Below are 10063 nucleotides of genomic sequence, written 5' to 3'. Positions count from 1 at the left end.
ATTTCTTTGGGTATATCCCCAGGAATGGGATTACTGGATCATATGGCAGGTCTATGTTTACATTTTTAAGATGTCTCCAAATTATTTTCCAGAGTGATTGCACCAGCTTGCATTCTCACTAGCAATGGATTAGGGTTCCTTTTTTTCCACATCCTCACCAACACATGTTGGTGGTGGTGTTTTTTATGATGATTATTCTAACAGGGGTGAAGTGGAATCTTAGTGTGGTTTTGATTTGCATTTCCTTTATGACTAGAGATGGTGAGCATTTTTTCATGTGCTTTTTTGTCATTTGGATTTCTTCTTTTGAGAAAGTTCTGTTTAGTTCAGTTGCCCATTGTTTAATTGATTCATTGATTTTAGGAGAGTTTAGTTTCTTGAATTCCCTGTACATTCTGGTTACCAGTCCCTTGTCTGATGTGTAGCTGGCAAATATTTTCTCCCACTCTGTGGGTGGTCTCTTCAGTTTAGAGACCATTTCTTTTGTTGTGCAGAAGCTTTTTAATTTTATGAAGTCCCATTTGTCCATCCTTTCTCTTAGTTGCTGGGTTGCTGGGGTTCTATTGAGGAAGTCCTTGCCTATACCTATTAGCTCCAGAGTATTTCCAGCTCCTTCTTGTAGTAACTTTAGAGTTTCAGGTCTGATACTTGGGTCCTGGATCCATTTTGAATTGATACTAGTACATGGTGATAGATATAAGCGGATCCATATCAAGGGCTGATCTATATCTTCTGTCATTGTTTCTTTAACTAGTAAACCTGTAGTAGGTTTTCCAGGGCTCCAACCTGTACTCCTGTATCCACATATCCAGGTGTAACACCCCAGAATTCAGAATATGAATTCCACTTTTCATTGCAGTCACTCTAATGAACATTTGTTCAGTAGTAACTTTTTTGACATAATTCTGGCTTTTCATTTTTCAGTTCTCACTGAGAGATTTTCTGTTCCACCATAGGATTCCTTCTTGTGCCCAGTGGGATTAAGGAATTATTTATGTGTTTGCTTTTTTCCTTTTATTTCTAGGGTTTGGTTGGTGGGAGTCTTTGAATCTGAAGTGTCATCCAAAGACTCAGGTGTTGAAGACTTAGTGTCCAGGTGGCAGGTGTAGAGAAGAAGGGAAGAAAGGACATTACAGAGTTTGTGGAGCCCAAACACCTTGACCTTGAATCCACATCCTCAAATCTGTATGAATGAACTGACATTTATATTTTTGGTGCAGAAGGTTCTAAGTCTCACCTTCTCCATGTGAGGAAGGAGCCAGAGAAATGAGACTTCATGTTAGAGACAGACCTATTCCTGTTCCCTTCTCCTCATGCACTGGGCTAATGGCTGCCATTCCTTTAGGAGCTGAGGTAAGTAGCTCATCCCCTTAATGAGAATTCAGTCATGAATTCTGTCACTGAATTCAAGTATACACCTGACAGGCACTAGAACTCAATACTTAATTCCTGAGTCTCAGATATATCCGGAGTTTTTTGTTTTTGAGATGAAATAAAGTAACTTAGATAAAGCTCCTAATAAAAACCAGAAGATCAATAAACATGCCAGACAGGACCAGATGGCAGTTGTAATCAGGAATAGGATGAGCCAGCAGACTGTGGGAAAGGTAGGCTTTCCAGTAACAAGAGGGATAGGTGTCCCCTGGATCCTGTAAGAGGATGTGAGAGGTTTTTGATCAATTTTTCAGGGTGGCAAAGAGGACCAGGTGGAGTACAGCTAGTCCAGCTGATAGGGGAACTAGATGATCAAGGAGGCTTTCTTGCTTGGTAGAAAGAGAAATACATATCTGTTGAGGGACTGCCTGGTTAGGTATTTGGGACCAGAAAAGCTCAGAGATCTTTTTTTTTTTTTTTTTAATGCTGGAAGGTTTCAAGCTTCACTTTTTACTTGTGATAACAGAACAGGTGATTTCAGGGACCTCATATTTCAGGCCTTACAACAGGCTAATAATTGATAACTCTACAAAGTGAACATAACATACAGCTAATTTGACAAACAAGGAGTACTTAAGACAGAATGCATATCATTGTTTTCTGTGTGTGGAAACTTACATGGTGAAGGTCTTAGTGTATTTCAAGCAAGTAACAGGAAGGCTCCAGGAAACTTATCTATATTTTAATATTTGAAAGAGAATAAAGACTTCTCTTATTTACTCATAAATCTGTCTAACCTATATTATTGTGAAAAACATCCATATAAACACCTCTGCTTCCTGGTAACAATTTGTAAAACTTCTGAAAAAGTGGAAATTTCAACACTTGCATAGCCATGTTACCTTGTAGACCTTTGAAACTTAAAGGATGTGAAAAACAGAAACACGGGACACAAATTGGACTGCTATCTCTCTGGTCTGTGTTAACTTCTCTCCCATTTCTTTGCTGGTTTTCAAAGAGCTGGCAGGAAGCTAAGGACTGGAGGTTCCCTTAGCAGACTTCTGAAACCTGCTCCCCACACCTCTCAGCTTTTAAGTTCACAATCTCAGTAAATGTGGGTCAAGATGTCAATGCAGCACAAGAGATGACAAAAAAAGACATTTATTTTGTGCTTGGGAGAATAGAAACCCCACAGGATTAGGGGAAGCACCCTATACAAAATGAGGACAGGAAGTAGCTGTGACAGTTGAACTGCACATAAATGGTAATAAAGGAAGTAGAGCAAAGTCTGAGATGTAAGCAGAGAGAAGTTGCTAAGTGGACAATAAGACCTTGGAGGATGAATAGTTCAGGCTCTAGACATCATTTACAAGCAAACACACATACACACAAATAAGGAATTTCAAACTAGATTCTTAATGTCTGATTTCCCTCCACTACACTGATGAGGTCACTTTGGGTTGCAGGCACATTATAAGGTGTCTGAGAAAAGCAGGCCAGTAAGAGAATGAAAACAGCTGTATCCAATGGATATCATTATTTCTTCATAGAGTAGAAAGTTGTGAAAAGAAGAGAATACCATTCATTTTGCTGTGCTGGATAAAGAAAAGGAATGGATGGTCAGCACAGAACCCTGGAGTGTGTGCACAGCAGGTTAAGGAAAAGGTACTAGTGGCAGTTGCTGCTTCTGTACCTTCCTCAGTTACCTCCACAAAGGACTTGGGTACAACCTTGGAAAAATACAGCTCTTTCTTAAATGGCATTTTAGAGAAGTCAGCCCTGACTTGTTCAAAAGCTTCTACCATGCCCAAATCTCAAAGGACATCATCCATAGCATACTCTTCTTCCAGTTCAAATCTAGGAAGAAAACCTTCCACTTCGCTTCTATGCATCTCTGAATTTGTCCACTTGATAATTTCTCATAAGAGAGCCTTTTCCACCTAGAAAAGAAAGGCTATTGGAGATCTTAATGTCTGGAGTAATGTTGCCCAATAAAATTTTCTGCTTTTATGTTAGTGCTTTCGTTCTGTGCTGCGTAGTAGGTTAGCCGCTAGTCAAATGTGGCTACTGAGCACTAGAAAGGTGGGTGCAACAAGGAAAGAAGTGAATTTTTTATTTAAATTAATTTTCATTAATTTGAATGTATGCAGTCTTAGCTGTCTGCTGGCTTCCAGATTGGACAGTGCATGGCTAAAAGAGATCACAGTAGTTGTAGGCTTGTTAAGTAGGTGATAATTTTTTGTTGCTGTCATTGGAGTTTTTTGTTGTCGTTTGTTTGTTTGTCTTTATTTTGACTCTCAAGTCTTAAGAAAAGCCTGTTTCCTGAGACAGAAAGATATAACTATGGCATAGCTAGGACAGCATTTATGAGAGGATGGCCATTTGTTTTCATTTTGGGGGTTCTGTCTTACAGAAGCATGCCAAGGCTGGACTTCTCTTTACCTGCCCTTCTCCCTAATGAATCCATCACCATTCTCTGTTCAGTAGTAGCCTTCCTCTGTCTCTATCACCATTGCCTTTGTTCAGACCTTGTCATGTTTTATTAAAAAAGCACAGCAGCTTCCATTCTATCCTTCCACATTCTTTCTCCTCCATGTGCCTCCATTAAACATATTGGATTGCTCTCTGAAAGAGCCAATCACTGACTTTCAAAAGTCTTCACTGATTCTCTACCACCTTGCTACTCAGTATATGGTCCATGAGCCAGCAACTCAGCATCCCAAGAGTACATTAAAAATACAATCTCAAGCACTACTAAAGTCCTACTAATTAAGAATCAAATGTTTTAAAAGTGGCACTGAGCCACTGAGTCTCATAACTGCTTTCTAAAGGACAAAGTTGTGATTTAGAAATGTTGAGGACAGGACTATTGATACTTGTCAGTGGCGTACTCTGTAACTGGAATAAATGCATTATGTACATTTCTCCCTTAGTTTTACAATGACCATTTATAGAGAATGATATTGTTTGGATCTAAAATATCCCTTAAAGCCCATATGCCAAGGTCCTGGTTTCCAGATGCTATGCTTTTGAAAGACGATTGGATATGACTGTTGTTACTTCATTAATAAAGGGATTCACTAGTGCATTCATATTTCATGGATTTATCAGGAGGTGGTAGAATTTTGAGAGGTTGGGATGTGGGTCCTTGGAGCAAAGCCCTGTGGATTGTTGATTTTTACCTCACTTATCCCTCCTGTCTTCCCTCTTTCTTTCTCTTTACCTCCTCCCATAAGGTGAGCAGCTTTCCTCTACCCAGGAGTTCTCTGTTATGATGCTCAACATTGACTCAGGCCCAAAGTGATAGGAACAAGTGGTGAATGGAATCTCCTGAAACCATGAGGCAAATTAAACTTTTCCTCTTTTAAGATTTTTTTTTAAATCTCAGATATTTTCTCACAGCAGCAGAATGCTGGTTAATTCAGATATGTGCTGCCATCATTTTCCATAGGCATAAAAAGGCTGAAGAAAGAATAATTCCTAAATGGTAAAACAGGACATTGAAACTGAGTAACTCCAACTTGAACCCAGGTTGTGTCCTTTCTAAGGTGTGTTGAGTATTCAGAAGACCCTCACCTTCAATGTAACGATAACAATGGAAAAGGGCAGGAGGCTAAATATATTAGGAAAAAACTGGTAACAGCAGATTTCCAAAGTTGTTTTCCTGCAGGGTTTGTCAGAACCTTTAATACGATAAAATGTAAACTGCACACTCATTACCATTTTCAAGTTAGAGTTTTCACCTGGAAGTATCGTGATCATATTCAGCTCCCCTCCAACACAGGGAAGAATGAGAAACTTGGTTGATAGTTCTTCTACATAGGTCATTTTAAAAGTTGATTCCTGAAACACCATTTGCACAGGTGTTTTCTCATTCTATAAACATTAAATCGTATAAACATTACAGTGAAAATCAACCCAGATGACACACAAGACACAGTCAACAGAGTCAGGTACTTCCTGTTCCTGAATCACTCTGTCCATTTCTTCTCTTGAATATCAAATGACCTTCTTTTACTGGCTTGTCTCATTACCTCAGGGTCTCAACCATGGAGAATGGTTAATCCTGAATGTTCTTTTCTCCTTAAAAATCCAGAAATGATGCTCTCTAACTACTACCTTAAAAAAGGAGAATTCTCTGAGTATCACTATAGTGGGAATGCCTTCCTCCAACCTTAACAAAATGTTCACTACTTGTGGTAGTTTACCTGCAAACATGTGTACCAACAATAAGTCTAAATTCTGCATACACATGGCAATCCTAATACAAATAGATAGTATCTCAGCAGGGGATGGTGAAACTTGCCTATAATACAAGAGTTTGAGAGGCTGAGACAGAAGGATGGTGAGATTGATGCCTGTCTGGATTGAAACACAGACTCAAAGAACAATCAAAAATCAAACCAAAAAATGGATTCTCTCTACCTTGTCCTTGTACCCAGGCTAGCCTTGTGACGTGTTCTGAGAAACAGAATGCAAGAAAAATTACACTTCTCTGGGCTTCTCACTCCTTTTAACCAGTCACCACTCCATAGGGAAGTTCAAACTGATATAGGAAAGGCCACATGGAAGGATCCTCGTACCTGTAGGAGGACAGTGGGCCCAGCTGTCTTCCAGCACAAAGACCCCAGGTGAAAGAGGCCTTCTTTCACTTCCAACCAACTGCCTGGTGCAGCACCCACATGAGTGAGCCCTGACCACCAAAGATGGACAGGCCGTGATTCTATGATCCATCCTTTCAATTCCCCATCCTCATATCTGCGCCACTAGCAGAGTTATTTGTATGCAAAAATTTCTTTGGATTTTGAAATATAGAAGGTTATTTCAACGTATATATTCGTTGCAGCATTTATTGATTCTGGAAACAGCTTGTGGTACCTGGGCCATTTGGGCTGCAGTGCTTCCCTTCTCCCCCATGTAGACCATTGCCAAGGCTGAGGAGATGCTCAAGGGTAAAAAATAATATCTTTTCCAAATCGTTTCCACCCAGATTTTTCAAAAGGTTCAAGGCAAATTTGATGTTTTCTTCTGTCAGAGCATTCATGATGACAAATCCTAAAGAGTTGATTTTAAGACAGAACTGATTAATGTGTTGACAAGCCTATTAAATTTTTATTCATTAGTAGTTACAGTTGAAGTTTTCATTCAGTAAGTAAATAGGTACACATGAAAAATTATTCTTTATGGATCCCTCAAAAGCATGTAATGCATGCATTTAACATTAAAGGAAAAGCCGAATAATCATGTCCTAATACATCATGTTTTTTGAAGAAGTGACTAACAGCGGCACATACCCGATTACATGTTGTAAGCATAGAGCATGTGTAGAAGAATAACACATGATTGGCTACTGATTGGTGTTGGAAACAGAAATTAAGTTATTTTTCCCACATAATTTTATTCTTTGGTTTGTTTCATCAAATAGTACATATTTATAATTTGAAAGTAGTTTAGTATGATAAACTAAATCACAAAAGTTCACGATCTAAGTGATTGAATATTTTTATAATGTTGAAAAAAGGATCCCATTCTGAATCTTCAAAATAAAAGATGATTTTAAAAAATACACAAAGATACATAAAACACTTATAATCAATTAACCTTTGACCTTCAATTGTTTTTTAAAGAAACCTACACACAGAGCAAAGCCCAATCATTCGACATTTTTCTTGGAACCTCCTACTACATCCAGACCAGGCTCTTCATTACCCAATTCTGCAACAGCCAGAGACTCATGGTCAAATGGAGTTTTGCTACACCTGATTTTTTTGTCACAGTGTATTCATTTTCTATGGCAATCTGTTGTTTGAAACAGGAGATTTCTTGCTTACAGTCAGAAGCGAGAAAGCTGTGTTTTAGCAAGACTGGCTCTTTCTGGAGGTCCTGAGGGAGAGCCCATCCCTACTCTCCAAGCTTCTGAAGGTTGTCAGCAATCCACGGCATTTCTTGGCTCACAGAAGCTCAATCCAAACTCTGCTTCAATCTTCCCATCACCTTCATCTCTGTATGTCTCTTCTTAAAAGAACATAGTCATTGGATTTTGAGCTCACCCTAAATCCAGAATGATTTCATCTCAGTATCTTGAACAAAGTACATATGCAAAGACCTTATTTCCAAATAAAATTTCATTGTGAGGTTCAAGATGGAAATGAATTTTAGGGAGCACTATTCAGCATCGTTTGTAGTGTGCTTACCTTCTCCAATTCTACATGTCAAGTCTGTAAAACTGAGGGCCTTTACAGGTCTCTGCAGCCCCTGCTATGCAGGACATTGGTCTGTGGGCCTTGGATAACCAGGCAGTTGCTGTGTCAGGACTGAAACTAAGAAGTTTGAATGGGATGGGAAAAGTGGACATTTTTGGGTCTGTAGGAACAGCAGACTCATAAATGCTAAGGCAGAGCAGGTCTGTAGAAATAATGTCATAAAATTCTCATTCTATTTATTGAGAACATAGAGCATAAAGGGGAAACTCATCAATGCCTTCTCTTTCCACAGCTGCTGGAGAATCCCTGGCTTGAAAAAGTGCTGAGTAGATTTAGAAGAATCCAAGTGAGACAACAAGTGAGGATCTAAGATCCAGTTGGTGAAAAAGTCAGCAAAAAAGCACAGCAGAGCCAGGATGCAGGCAGGGAGGTCTCAGGGAGCAGCACCCAAATGCACTGTGAAATTTCACAATTTATTTCATTAGTGTTTTACCAGAGCATCTAGCACTCAAAGAAATACCCAGTGGCTCATCTGGAAAGATTCATAGAAGTTCAACAATTTCACTAAAACTACTTCATTTCCACATTTTAAAATAGACTATCATGAGGAAGAACAGATGAATAAACAATAAAAAATGTTTACACAAATAAATAACTTCATTTGTTTGATAATGAGCACAAGAAAAATTTGCTAAGAAAACAGACTCCAATCAACAGTTGTGCAAAGGACTTTAGCAAAATTATAAGATAAACAACAATAATTACAGGAAGTTTTCATCTTAAAGGAAAAGAATAAACAACAATCTTTAGTGGACTTGTTAGATTGTAGACTACAGCTTCCTTTGTAGGATTTCATTTAATACATAGAACCCCATGAGGTCTAGTATGGATATCTGCACTTTACAAGTAAAGCCTTAGCTGTGTAAGTGTCTTCCCCTGAGATGGCCCTGCTTCAAAGAGCAGACCAAGGATTGGCAACCAGGTCTGGATGACTCTAGAGTTCACCTTCTTAATAACTACATACACAGTCTTCTAGGGAGAAAGGAATGGCAGTAAGCAAGTCAAAGATATCTTTTAAAACGTGAAATTCTTAGGTATAAAACCACTCATTTCCAATACTGGTAAAGTAGGCAGTTCTTCATACATTCTACAAGCAATCCTGTAAATTGGGGCACCAAAGTTTCAAAATGAAGCCAGAAACAAAAAAAGGGATGGAAAGGAATAACAGAGAGAGGGGAGAAAATAAAATGAAATATAGAAGATTCTAAATGAAACACTGCATTTCAAAAAATGTCACTGAAATTCACAAATACTGTTGAAAATATGAAAATTGGATACAAAGAAAATCAATAAATGCCTACAGAAAACTGGTTATATTCTGTCACCTATATCCATAATTGGATATTAATGAAAGTATAAAAAATATCACTGCTATGGGAACGTATAAAATTAAATGTAAATTAGGAATAACATAACATAGAAGAGACTTGGTGTTGTATAAGGAATCTATTTTAGTTAACAAATACTTATTTTCTTCTTTTTTTTCTTTTATTAGTCATATGTGCATATAAGGCTTGAGTCATGTCTCCCCCCTGCCCCCACCCCCTCACTTACCACCCACTCCACCCCCTCCCTCTCCCCCTCACCCCTCAATACCCAGCAGAAACTATTTTGCCCTTATTTCTAATTTTGTTGTAGAGAGAGTATAAGCAATAGTAGGAGGGACCAAGGGTTTTTGCTGGTTGAGATAAGGATAGCTATACAGGGAGTTGACTCACATTAATTTCCTGTGCATGTGTGTTACCTTCTAGGTTAATTCTTTTTGATCTCACCTTTTCTCTAGTTCCTGGTCCCCCTTTTCCTATTGGCCTCATTTGCTTTTAAGGTATCTGCTTTAGTTTCTCTGCGTTAAGGGCAACAAATGCTAGCTAATTTTTTAGGTGTCTTACCTATCCTCACCCCTCCCTTGTGTGCTTTCACTTTTATCATGTGCTCAAAGTCCAATCCCATTGCTGTGTTTGCCCTTGACCTAATGTCTACATATGAGGGAGAACATATGATTTTTGGTCTTTTGGGCCAGGCTAACTTATTTTCTTCTTGATGCTTAATTTGTTACAATGTGGCTATTGCAGATTTCTTTAAGTCCTTTATCTGTTGGCCATATCACAACCATCCTTATTCAGCAGGAAGAACTTAACCTTTTGATTTTTTCTAGCTCAAAATTTTATCATCATCTCTCCCTGTGTTATTTTTAAAGGACGATATTTGTAAAATAAAAAAATATGAATATTCAGGGAGTAGATGAAAGTTGATACTACCCAAAAATATTTCTGCTATTATTAGTTCATACTAGTGACAAAGCTAGGATAATTAATGTAAGTCCCCAGATGCAGCGTAATGTATATTAGGTTGGCATTTAATGATTGGATTCACCTTTCTGTTTAAAGACATATGTGCATTTAGATGCTTTCCACTGGAGGACAAGT

At 38.4% G+C, this 10063-nt stretch overlaps 1 pseudogene; it reads right to left on the bottom strand.

Annotated features, from left to right (window-relative positions):
- Positions 1-2918: 2918 nt before the first annotated feature.
- Positions 2919-6291, bottom strand: LOC109697072 (serpin B6-like; annotated as a pseudogene).
- Positions 6292-10063: the final 3772 nt, after the last annotated feature.

Source organism: Castor canadensis, chromosome 4 (assembly GCF_047511655.1).
Source record: "Castor canadensis chromosome 4, mCasCan1.hap1v2, whole genome shotgun sequence".
Taxonomy (NCBI): Eukaryota; Metazoa; Chordata; class Mammalia; order Rodentia; family Castoridae; genus Castor; species Castor canadensis.
This window is presented reverse-complemented; position numbering and strand designations above follow the sequence as displayed.